Below are 13,262 nucleotides of genomic sequence, written 5' to 3'. Positions count from 1 at the left end.
TAGGTGGCTCAGTGGGTTAAGCCTCTGCCTTCGGCTCAGGTCATGATCCCAGGGTCCTGGGATCGAGCCCCACATCGGGCTCTCTGCTCAGCAGGGAGCCTGCTTCCTCCTCTCTCTCTGCCTGCCTCTCTGCCTACTTGTGAGCTCTGTCAAATAAATAAATAAAATCTTAAAAAAAAAAAGAAAGAAAAGTGAGATGAGAGATACTGTTACAACCGCTTTGGAAAATACACACCTAATAACTCTTGCAATTTTAAAAAAACTTGGGGGCACCTGGGTGGGTCAGTCATTAAACTGCCTTCAACTCAAGTCATGATCTCAGGGTCCTGGGATTGAGCCCTGTGTTGGGCTCCCCGAACAGTGGTCACCCTTTCCTTCTCCCCCTCCTTGTGTTTCCTCTCTCGCTACCTCTCTGTCTGTCAAATAAATAAATAACCTTAATAAATAAATAAACTCCATAAATTTTATTGTATTTTTTTTTTAAAGATTTTATTTATTTATTTGACAGAGAGAGAGATCACATGTAGGCAGACAGGCAGGCAGAGAGAGAGAGAGGAGGAAGCAGGCCCCTCGCCGAGCAGGGAGCCTGATGTGGGACTTGATCCCAGGACCCTGAGATCATGACCTGAGCTGAAGGCAGCGGCTTAACCCACTGAGCCACCCAGGCGCCCTCATTGTATTTTTTATTAAAGCTTATTATAAGATACCTAAGAGCCTAATTCTGTGAGGTTTGGACTGGAGAAGCATTTTGCATGATTCAGTTGAGAACCATCTTCCCAAGTATCTATGTGTCGTTCCCTGTGTCTTGGTTGAGTTTCCTGCCCTTGATGTGTTCCTCTGTGTGGGCACGAGGGTGGAAGTGGAGACGAATTGGGGATAAGGTGGCCAGATACAGTACTGGCTGCCCAGTGACATTTGAATTTCAGAAAAGTAAGTGTGTAAGTATAAGCATGTCCCAATTATTGTATGGACCATACTTATACTAAATAATTATTCATTGCTTATCTGAAATTTAAATTCCACTGGGCATTCTGTATTAGTTTGCTAAATCTGGCAGCCATAATTGGGGGGACATCTGGAGCTAAGCCTGAATGGGTCATTGCCATATTCTCTTGACTCTCCCTGTGCTCAGCGATGAAGGGAAGAGCTTTTGGCAGTGGTAGAGAGGTTCTATTTTCAGTGTGGGCATCAGCATCCTCTGAGAATAGAACAAGGGGAGAGATGGGGTGAGGGAAAGAATGTCTTCAACATGTGAGAGGGATCAGCGAGTAGAGGCTGGAAACCTGGGCTGGATTCCTGGACTTGTTGAAAACTCCCCATGACCTTGGGTAAGTCACTAAATCCCTCTGAGGGCCAAATGTGTTGTGTGAATCATACCGACCCAACATAGGAGTGTTGGGAGGTTGGATATGAGAGGAGGAAAATTGCTTTGAAAACCTTACAAGCATCTCTAGAAAGGAAGATTGAAGTATTGGTGCGGTTCTCTTCCCTAGAGCCTGGTGAGCTCAGGACGGTGAGAGGGACACTGGAGGGGATTTCTGTACAGGTTTTTCAATCATGGGATCACATCCTTGTTTTTATTTGTTTGTTTAGAGAGAGGGAGGGGGAGGGGCAGAGGGAGAGGGAGAGCGAATCTTAAGTAGGCTCCACGCTCAGCACAGAGCCTGACATGGGGCTCGATCTTATTACTCCGAGATCATGACCTGAGCCAAAATCAAGAGCCATCCTGTTTTTTGACAAAATAGCACACCAAGGCGCTGTTGCTTTTTAGAGCCTATCATCCCTTGTCCCACCATGAGCTGCAGGAGTGAGGAAAACAGCAGACTTTTCTGTTAAGTAGTTAAATGTGTCCTTAAGTCCTGCTTTCTCTCCCTCTTCGTTTATTGACTGGGACTCTCGTCTTCAGTGGAGTTCACACAAGTTGAAGGCTACTGTGCTTTAAAAAGTTATATTCTTTTCCTCCTCTCTTTGCTAAGACGCAGTTTTAGTAGCTAAAATTAAGACTAGTGAAATTATGCCTGTTTCCAAATGGAGAGCTGGCCAATGACAAAGGGTTTTTTTTTTTTGTTGTTTATCAGTTGCTAGGTAGAAAAGGATCTTGCATAGCTGCAACCTGGCATAATTCCACAGAGTGAGAGAAAGCTGCTGTAGGAATAAGGAGGTAATTTTTATATCATTCCTGTAAAAGATGGAAGAGGCAATCACATTTTTATTGCTTATATTGTTGGCAACTTAATTAGAGAAAAATTTCTATTAATTAGGAACCAATTGGTCCTCAGATTTGCCCCACCCCCAAGTCTACCTTTTTGCACTTAGAGCATTATTGGACAAACACTCAAATACTTGCTGAGTATTAATTTAGTCAAACAGGTCACCCTTAAGAAAACTTCACATTTTAAGTTTATTAATTAATTTATTTTTTAACATTTGGATTTTTTTTTATTTAAGATTTTGTTTATTTACTTGAGAGAGAGAGAATGAGAGAGACAGAGAGCATGATGGAAGGAGAGGCAGAAGGAGAAGCAGACTCTCCACCGAGCAGGGAACCTGACATGGGAGTTGATCCTGGGACTCTAGGATCATGACCTGAGCCAAAGGCCGTCACATAACCAACTGAGCTACCCAGGTGCCCCTCACATTTTAAGTTTATTAAAAATAAATACACCAATATTTATAGCAACAATGTCTACAATAGCCACACTGTGGAAAGAGCCCAGGTGTCCATCAACACATGAATGGACCACAAGAGGTGGTACATATATACGCAATGGAATATTATGCAGCCATCAAAAAATGAAATCTTGCCATTTGTAACGACATGGATGGAACTAGAGGGTATTATGCTAAACAAAATAAGGCAATCAGAGAAAGACAATCATCATAGGATCTCACTGATATGTGGGATTTAAGAAACAAGGCAGAGGATTGTAGGGGAAGAGAGGAAAAATGAAAAAGATGAAACCAGAGAGGGAGACAAACCATGAGACTCTGAATCTCAGGAAACAAACTGAGGGTTGCTGGAGGGGAGGGGGTTAGGGGGAGTGGCTGGGTGATGGACTTTGGGGAGGGTGTGTGTTGTGGTGAGTGTTGTGTGTTGTTTAAGACTGATGAATCACAGACTGGTACCCCTGAAACAAATAATATATTATACATTAAAAAAAAAAGAAACAAAACATAAATAAATGCATTAAAACAATTTTAAGGATATCATGATTTGTATATACATTCATTCAGTTTCTCATTTTTGTATTTCTTCTTTTTAAGATTTATTTATTTATTTTAGAGAGTGAGCCGGGGGAGGGGCAGAGAGGGAGGAAGAGAGAATCTTTTATTTTTTAAGATTTATTTATTTATTTATTTATTTGACAGAGAGAGAGATCACAAGTAGGTAGAGAGGCAGGCAGAGAGAGGGGAGGAAGCAGGCTCCCCACCAAGCAGAGAGCCCGATGTGGGGCTTGATCCCAGGATGCTGAGATCATGACCTGAGCGGAAGGCAGAGGCTTAACCACTGAGCCACCCAGGTGCCCCAGGGAGAGAGAATCTTAAGCAGACTCCCCCCCTGAGCACAAGCCTCATGCAGGCTCAGCTCACCACCCCGAGATTATGACTTGATCCAAAATCAAGAGTGATACACTTAATTTACTGAGCCACTTAGATTCCCCTCTCAGTTTTGTATTTCTTTTTTTCTTTTTTAAAAGATTTTATTTATTTATTCGACTCAGAGAGAGAGAGAGAGAGAGAGATCATAAGTAGGCAGAGAGGCAGGCAGAGAGAGAGGGGGAAGCAGGCTCCCTGCTGAGCAGAGAGCCCGATGTGGGGCTCGATCCCAGGACCCTGAGACTATGACCTGAGCCGAGAGCAGAGGCTCAACCCACTGAGCCACCCAGGTGCCCCAGTTTTGTATTTCTTATTTTAGATGTAGCACTGTGGACAGAGTGTGTAGTGAGACTTCTGTCTAGAACTGTGGTTGAGGCCTGACAAAATCCTTAGTCATTGAGGAAAGATGAATTGCTATATATATATATATAAAATTTATATTTGTATATAAATTGTTTATACATATAAAAACAATATATATAAAAGCACTATATGGTACTTAGTCAAGGGGAAATATTTATATATATACTTAAAAAAAAGATTTTATTTATTTATTTGACAGAGATCACAAGTAGGCAGAGAGGCAGGCAGAGAGAATGGGGGAAGCAGGCTCCCTGCTAAACAGAGAGCTCAATGTGGGGCTCCATCCCAGGACCCTGGGATCATGACCTGAGCCGAAGGCAGAGGCTTTAACCCATTGAGCCATCCAGGCGCCCCTATATATATACTTTTTAAAGACTTCACTTATTTATTTGTTAGGGAGAGCACAAACAGGGGGAATGGCAGGTAGAGGGAGAAGGAGACTCCCCGCTGAGCAAGGAGCCCAGTGCGGGGCTCAATCCTAGGACCCTGTGATGATGATCTGAGCCAAAGGCAGATACTTATCCAACTGAGCCACCCAAGTGGCCTGGGGATATGGTCGTATTAAAATTGCTTGCTTTGGGGTGCCTGGGTGGCTCAGTGGGTTAAAGCCTCTGTCTTCGACTCAGGTCATGATCCCAGGGTCCTGGGACTGAGCCCCGCATTGGGCTCTCTGGTCCGTGGGGAGCCAGTTTCCCTTCCTCTCTCTCTGCCTGCTTCTCTGCCTACTTGTGATCTCTGTCTGTCAAATAAATAAATAAAATCTTTAAAAAAAATTCCTTGGTTTACTTAAAAAAGTAAAAATTAAAACAACAACAACAACAACTAGGAATCTGGGATATGTACTCATGTCACTAAAGATTTAATTTCCACAGTTGCATTCACAAAATATTCTTCGTAATCGGAGTTTTACCATATGCTAGAAAACATCATCACAAAAAATGTTCTGGGAAACCATCCACTAAAGTCTTCTGCCCCTGGAATTATTTATTCATTAATTATGGGTTCTTTTAAGGTTTAGACTCTACTTAGGCTACACGTAGATTTCACGGATCCTGTTCATACATTAGATCCTTACAGAGGTGGGATCTTGTTCATTTTATTCTCCAGGGCTCGGCACGTGACTGACTCTCAGTAAATACTTGATGAACAAAGTGAAGGAACTCATGAATAGTCGTTATTAAATTTGGGTCTTCTAATGAGGGCTTAGAGAGGTTAATAAACAGTTTTAAGGATATCTTGATTTGGGTATACATTCAGTTCAGTTTCTCCTTTTTGTATTACTTCTTCTTTTTAAGATTTATTTATTTATTTCGAGACTGTTATGTTTGATTGCCAGTCAGGGTTCATTATTGATTTTAATTGCCTGTAGAGTGACGTACACACACATACACACACACAGAGCATAGATATATATAATGTAAAGTATTAACTATCTTAATATTCAAAGATACCCCATGAGACTTGGATGCTCGGAGGAAGTTTGGGAAGGGGACCGGAGTTGAAAGGAGCCTTCTTGAAGGATGGGAAGCATTTCATAGTATCTTGTGAGGCAGACAGAGTAAGCAAGGATGAGGCGGTAGGGAAATGTGAGTTCATGCTGGGGAGGAAGGAGACAGAAGATTGGAAACTTAGGTTGGGGACAGGCCTTGTAACCAATTTGTTGCCTTAAAAAAAAAAAAAATTATTTATTTATTTATTTATTTATTTATTTATTTGACAGAGAGAGAGTGAGAGAGAGGGAATACAAGCAGGGGAAGCGGGAGAGGGAGAAATAGGCTTCCCATGGAGCAGGGCCGATGTGAGGCTTGATCCTAGGACACCAGGATCATGACCTGAGCCGAAGGCAGACACTTAACGACTCAGCCACCCAGGCAGCTCAGTTTGTTGCTTTCTTTCCACGTGTGCATATCAGTATCTCATGTATAGCAATAAAAAGTAATTCAAACAAACCACATAGACTTCACAGCAGTGATTTATCAATAATTATAACTAATCTCTCGAAAGGGTTCTCGAGAATTAAATTTGTTACTCAGATAGTTTTTCTCTTTGGGTCCAAACCGTATCAAATGTTTTCTGTTGCTTTCTCAAGGAGAGCATGCCTGCCCACATCTTTTATGCTCACACCTGCTCTTCTGTGGCAGAAAAATGAAGGGGACATGGGCCTGCCTGGCAGTGTTGGGGGAGGGTCTACACGGGTCTCCCTTGCTTTCCTTGGAGACAAGACAGAGTTCTGGCCTCCAGCTTTATGATACTTCAGTTAGAGCCGTCAGGCAGGCCTTAGCAGGACACATTTCCTGTAAACAGAGAAAACTAATATCCTTAATGGCTACACTGAAAGTGTCGTCAGCGACTCCCTACACTGCCTGCCTATCCAGATGAAGTTGTGATTATTGATAAGTCTGTGTGCCGGGGATTAGAATACAACTTGCACGTATGCATATTGGGGTGACAGCTCAGGACTTGATGCTGGGGGGAGAACCTGAGAGCTGTGTTTTAAATCTAACTAGAACCCACTGATACGTGAAAATACTTAAAAGTTTTTTCACTTCTTACAAACGGATTATTACTGTGTTGTCCTCCTGCTTCAAAGACGTTTTAAATCTGAGTATTTGGCACAACTGGCCAAAAAAAAAATTATTCTAGTCATTTGTCTTTGCTTTTAAAACTTTTCTTCATGGGGAGCCTGGGTGGCGCAGGCTAAGCGTCCAACTCCTGGTTTCCACTCAGGTCATGATCTCAGGGTAGGATCGAGCCCACCTCTGACTCTATGCTCAGCATGGAGTCGGCTTGAGGTCCTCACTCCCACCTCTCCCTCTGCCCCTCTTTCTACTAGCTCACTCTTTCTGTCTCTCTAAAATAAAAAGAAATACATCTTAAAAATTTCTTTTCATAACTTCGAATGAAACTGATTTCATTCCTTTTATCTTATGTTGCTGGGGTAGGAATTGTGTTTCGGTTTCTTTCTAAAAATACAGGTTCAACCATTTAAACTTAGAGCTAATTAGTGTTGGTAGATAAGACATTTATATTGATTGCCTTGTCTCTTAAAAATTTTTTTTTTTCTTCCACCTGGGTAATAATGATGGTATGAAATTCAAAAGATCTTAAGAGTTCATATTGAAAAAAAAGTTTTTTTCTTATTTCCTTGCTACTTATTTCCTCTTTTTTTTTTTTTTTTTTTTAAGATTTTAGAGCACAAGTAGGCAGAGTGACTGGCGGAGGGAGAGGGGGAAGTGGCCTGTTCACTGAGCAGGGAGCCTGATATAAGGCTTGATCCCAGGACCCTGGGATCATGACCTGAGCTGAAGGCAGACACTTAACCGACTGAGCGGTCCAGGCACCCCTATTTATTTTCTTCACAGAAGCAACCACTATTTCTGTTTTTCATTTCAGAGAATTCCACAGCACATTTAAGCTTGGGTGTATATCTCTTTAAAAAACTTGCACACACACACACACACACACACAAGTGTCGGCATATATGTTCTGCACCTTACTTTTTGCATTATATATTCTGGATATGTTCTGGATGTTACATATGGAACCATGTAACTCCTTTCAGTAGCTACATAATATTTCATTTACTCAAGCAGTTTTTTGGCTAGATGTTTTGTTGGTTCCAGTGGAAATTATTGTACAAGCCTCACTTGTAAGTGTGAACGTAAGTGTAAGATAAATTTCTAAATTTGGAATTGCTAGGCCCAACAGACTATACATTAAATGTTTTTCACACACATTTCCAAATAGCGCCTCCGAAAACGCTATATAAATTTTGTTGCCACCAACAGTATATGCAAACGCTAGTTGGCTCATTTTCTCACCAAAACAGTGTGTCATCAGATTATTGGTGCTAGTATGAAAGTGATAATGCTGTCTCATTATAGTTTTAATTATTGTAAGTAAACCGAACATTTAAAAATATGTATAAAAGAACTTTTTTTTAATTAAAGATTTTATTTATTTGACAGACAGAGATCACAAGTAGGCAGAAAGGCAGGCAGAGAGAGGAGGAAGCAGGCTCCCTGCTGAGCAGAGAGCCCGATGCAGGACTCGATCCCAGGACCCTGAGATCATGACCTGAGCTGAAGGCAAAGGCTTAACCCACTGAGCCACCCAGGTGCCCCAAGAGTTGCATGTTCCTAAAAAAAAAAAATAAAAAAAGAGTTGCATGCCTCTTGGAATGAGCCAGCCAAGTGCTCTAACCTTTTATCTATTTTTGGTGATTTGTATATCTATCTACATATATATCCTAAAATTATTAATTAATTATTGTGATGTTTGTTGCACATATTTTCCTCATATTTTGTGATTTCTAAATTTTGCTAATATATTCTTTTATGGCTTTAAAAAAAAAAGAATTTATTTATTTATTTGACAGAGAGAGAGACAGTGAGAGAGGGAATACAAGCAAGGGAAGCAGGAGAGGGAGAAGCAGGGAAACTGATGTGGGGCTCCATCCCAGGATGCTGGGATCATGACCCAAACTGAAGGCAGAGGCTTAACAACTGAGCCCACAGGCATCCCTCTTTTATGCCTTTTTTAAGAATAAAGATTATTTATTTATTTATTTGACAGAGGCACAGTGAGAGCGGGAACACAAGCAGGGGGAGTAGGAGAGGAAGAGAGAGAAGGAACCTGATGCGGGGCTTGATGTGTGGCTTGATCCCAGCATCCTGGGATTGTGGCCTGAGCCAAAGGCTGCTGCTTAAAGACTGAAACACCTAGACACCCCACTTTTTAAAATTCTTTTTAAAAAAGATTTTATTTACTTATTTGACAGAGAGAGGTCACAAGTAGGCAGAGAGGCAGGCAGAGAGAGAGAGGAAAAGAAGCAGGCTCCTCGCTGACCAGAGAGCCCGATGAGGGGCTCAATCCCAGGATCCTGAGACCATGACCTGAGCTGAAGTCAGAGGCTTTAACCCACTGAGCCACCCACGTGCCCCAAGGGATGTCTTATTTCTTATTTTTAAATTTTTTCAGATAGCTAATCAGTTGACACAATATTATTTATTAATTAATCTGTCTTCCTTGTTTATTTGAAATCTACTTTCACTGTGCACTAAATTCCTGAGTAAATTTGTTTTTATTTCTAGACTATGTTTTGTTCCATTGATGATACCAAATAAATCTGACAACTTTTAAAAGAGTTTTGCAAAATGATTCAGAATTTAATTGAAACACAGTATTTTCTATCATTTTACTTTAAGATTTTATTTATTTATTTGACAGAGAGAGAGAGAGATCACAAGTAGGCAGAGAGAGTCAGGCAGAGAGAGAAGGGGAAACAGGCGCCCTGCTGAGAGAGAGCCCGATTCAGGCTTTGATCCTAGGATCCTGAGACCATGACCTGAGCCAAAGGCAGAGGCTTAACCCACTGAGCCACCCAGGTGCCCTTCCTATCATTTTAGACAACAAAAATCACCATGATTCTAAGATATTTTATTTTTTAAAAGATTTTATTTATTTATTTGACAGAGAGACACACAACGAGAGAGGAAACACAAGCAGGAGGAGCGGGAGAGGGAGAAGCAGGCTTGTGGGGCGGGTCCCAAGACCCTAGGATCATGACCTGAGACGCAGGCAGATGCTTAATGACAGAGCCACCCAGGCCCCCCACAAGAGGTCTGATTTTTTATTTGATCTTTGATTTGTTAAAAGACCTTTAGACTTATCCTATATTTAAGCCCCACTTTCACTCAAAAATGCCTCCATTTTGTGCTACTAAAAATTGTGGGTTCTTGGGATGCCTTGATGGCTCAGTGGGTTAAAGCCTCTGCCTTCAGCTCAGGTCATGATTCCGGGGTCCTGGGATCCAGGCCTGCATTGGGCTCTCTGCTCAGCAGGGAGCCTGCTTCTCCCCCCCACCCCCCTGCCTGCCTCTCTGCCTACTTGTGATCTCTGTCAAATAAATAAACAAAATCTTAAAAAAAAAATTGTGGGTTCTCATACAAACATTAGGCATGAAAACAAAATATTTCACAGTAGTTTTATTAAATCTTTTTTGTTTGTTGTTTTGTTCAGTTTTAATACTGAAATATATGAAAACCACTGTTGGCAGTATCATTGTTGTCTCCTTACTGTATCATTCAAGATGAAGCTTTCTTTTCTTTTCTTTTTAAGATGAAATTTTCAAATATGTCTGCACTTAATTTTCTTCCAAGTAAAGATTTTTAAAAATTGTGGTAACATAAAACTGACCTGTGACCCATTTCCAAGTGTACATAGTTCAACGGCATTAAATACATTTGCATTGTTGTGCAACACTCCCCATTAATCATTTACTTTTTAAAATAAAAGAAATTAAATACATTTACTTTTTAAAATAACTTTTTAAAATAAATGTACAGCTTGCCATGAAAAAGACAGATCAGCTTAAAAATGATACGTTGACTCCTGAGAAGCAAAAGCCAGTCAGTAATTTGAAACTGATGTGCGTAGCGTCTTTCTGGAACACAAATGTGTTCTATAAAAAGGAATGTGTTTCTTGGCTCTAAGTGCCAATACATTAAATCTGGCCATTTAGATATTGATCTGAAACTGGTTCTTAAACTCTCTTATTCAGCTTGGACTCAGAGACCAAGCTGTGGCTTCTGTCCTCGTTACTCATAGGACAACAGGATGTGTCAGCAGCCTCCACTCAGTAGCTGTGGCCTTCTTTGTGGAAGTGTACAAGGCCCACCTGGAGCTTTTAGGTTTTGGATGAGGTTCACTTAGATAAGTGCAGAAAGGCCTCTTTTGTGTCCCCTGCCCCCTTCTCATCTTGCTTCAGGTGTTGCTTCCATCAAATGAGCCACTTAATCTGGGAATATCTTTTTTTTTCCTTCATGTAGACATATGTGGTGGTGCTGTGAATGAAAGGTGCTAGCCAGCCATATTGTTGCTCATTACCACAGAAGAAGTGTTATCCGGGCGGGATTCTAAAGACTGTCCTTCTGAGTGGAGTGGCCCATTTCCAAAGGGAGTGTTTTTTTTTCCTCTGTCATGTGGAGGGACATATGTTAATGAATGGGGGCAGGAGAGAGGCAATTAAAGGAAGCTCTTGGCCTCTGGCAGCCATGTCAGCTCTTGGAGCCGGATCAGGAGCAGCTGTGCAGCTCTTCCTGACAGAACCCTGAGCCTCCACACACTGAAGAGGCTGCTTTCCGGCCGTTTGCTGCCATGACAGAAGACTTAAGGGGCCTCATCGATCCATTTTCCGGTGGCAATTGCGCCCTGTTCTAGACCTTTTTGGTGTACTTATTTGCATAGCTTGTCTCCCAAAAGTTAAAAATTCACCTCCTGTTATGGAAAGTTACAGGATGTGACAGACTGTCTTTGTGACTGGAATTAATCTTTGCATGAGAAAGGAAGAAAGAGGTCCCCTCTCTCCACTTTCTAAACTACGTTGAGAGAAGCTGGAATCCGAACGAGCACCAGATCAACCAATGCAAGTTAGTGAGTGTGAGAAACCATATCAGAGCCTTGATTCTTACCCCCCCACCTCCAGCCCTGTAGCTGACTTGAAGACTAATAATAGTATTTTCACTGTAGGGTCGCAGGGAACCTGAAGTTCGTTAACAGACACAGTGTTCAGATGAGTGCTTTGTACCAAGTAATCAAGTGTTAGCTAGTGTGGTAAGTGTTGTCATCATCACTTTGTGTCTCAGACCATCTCTCAGTGTGTTCTGAGACATCAGCCTTTCTGAGAAACTGTCTTTTAGGTTTGCCTTTTGTTGAGCATTTGCTTCGACTTGCTGTCAAGAGGCAAAAACTGCCACGATCCCTATTTCTCTGTAAAACAAAACAGAACAAAATAGAAACAATGTTATTTCAGATTTTGTTTCGGATCACAGCTAGAGATCACATTGCCTTTTTTTTTTTTTCCTCCCTAAATAAATGATGTTTTCTTTAAGTGTATTTGTTCATAGAAAGACGTTTTGGAAGAGAAAACGGGTCCTGGAATCTTAAACTTGGAAGTTTTTCATTCATTCATTCCACTGCCAGGGGCTGCAGAAATGAAGCAGCAGATGTGGCCACTGCCCTAGGGAAGCTTTCCTTCTAGAATTGAAAATAGGCAATAAACCTATGAATAAGTGCACAGAGCAATTAAACCATAAATATATGTCACAAGAAAGCAAAACAGACATTTGCTAAAGAAGTGCCTGATGAGGTGAGGGGTTGCTATATTGGGCAGTCTGAGAAGATTTTTAAAGGAGGTGACATTTGAGGTCTGGATGGTGAGGAGGAGGAATGAGCCCAGCAAGATCCTGGGGAAGAGTGTTCAAACCAGAAGGAACAACATGTGCCAACTTCTAAAGCCAAAGCCAGATGGGTTTGTTGGAAGGGGTGGAAGGTTGTGTATATAGACAAAGGGATACATTGAGGCTTGGGAGAGGCAGGCAGGGCAAGATCTTTTAGGATCTTCTCTCATGGTAAGGAATTCAGATTTTATGCCAGTGGAATGTGAAGTCCCTTGAGGGCTTTAAGGGGAAGGTCATGATTTATGACATTTTTAATTGCTTTGGTTGCTGAGTGGAGAATGAATGGAAGTGATGGGCAAAGAGTGGGACCAGGGAGGCTGGTTAGGACCCTGCTGCAGTGGTCCTGGTGGGAGTCATGACAGGGGGCTTGGGCTAGGGACATCTTGCAGGATAGAAGGGCCACTGTGGGGACATGTTGTGAACATAGAGTTGATATGACAGGCTCGTATGTCATGGATGTGCAGGTTGAGAGAAGAAGACTCAAGGTGTTGAGATGATCCTACCCCAAGGTTTTGGTTTGAGCAACTAAGTGACCATGGGTTCATGTAGTCTAATAGTCTTCTGACTTTTGAATTCTATGAGCTGTTAACACAGATGAAAGATTAGGGGATAGATCAAATAGTGATGCTATTTTCAATTTTTCCATGTAAGTCAAAAACAAAGCAGCAGCTATCATTTCCTATGACTGCTATTTAAAGAAGAGTGGAGACTAAAGATGAAACAGTAGGAAGGAGGGCACCTGGGTGGCTCAGTTGGTTAAGTGTTTGTTTGTCTTTGGCTTAGGTCATGATCCCAGGGTCTTGGGATCGAGTCCTGCACTGGGCTCCCTGCTCAACAGTGAGTCTGCTTCTTCCTCTGACTTTACCCCCCTCATGTTCTCTCTCCCTCATTCTCTCTCTCTAATAAATAAATAAAAGCTTAAAAAAAAGATAAGATAGGGGGCGCCTGGGTGGCTCAGTGGGTTAAAGCCTCTGCCTTCGGCTCAGGTCATGATCCCAGTGTCCTGGGATCGAGCCCCGCATCGGGCTCTCTGCTCAGTGGGGAGCCTGCTTCCTACTCTCT

Source organism: Mustela nigripes, chromosome 3 (genome assembly GCF_022355385.1).
Source record: "Mustela nigripes isolate SB6536 chromosome 3, MUSNIG.SB6536, whole genome shotgun sequence".
Taxonomy (NCBI): Eukaryota; Metazoa; Chordata; class Mammalia; order Carnivora; family Mustelidae; genus Mustela; species Mustela nigripes.
Note: the sequence above shows the minus strand (reverse complement) of the source record.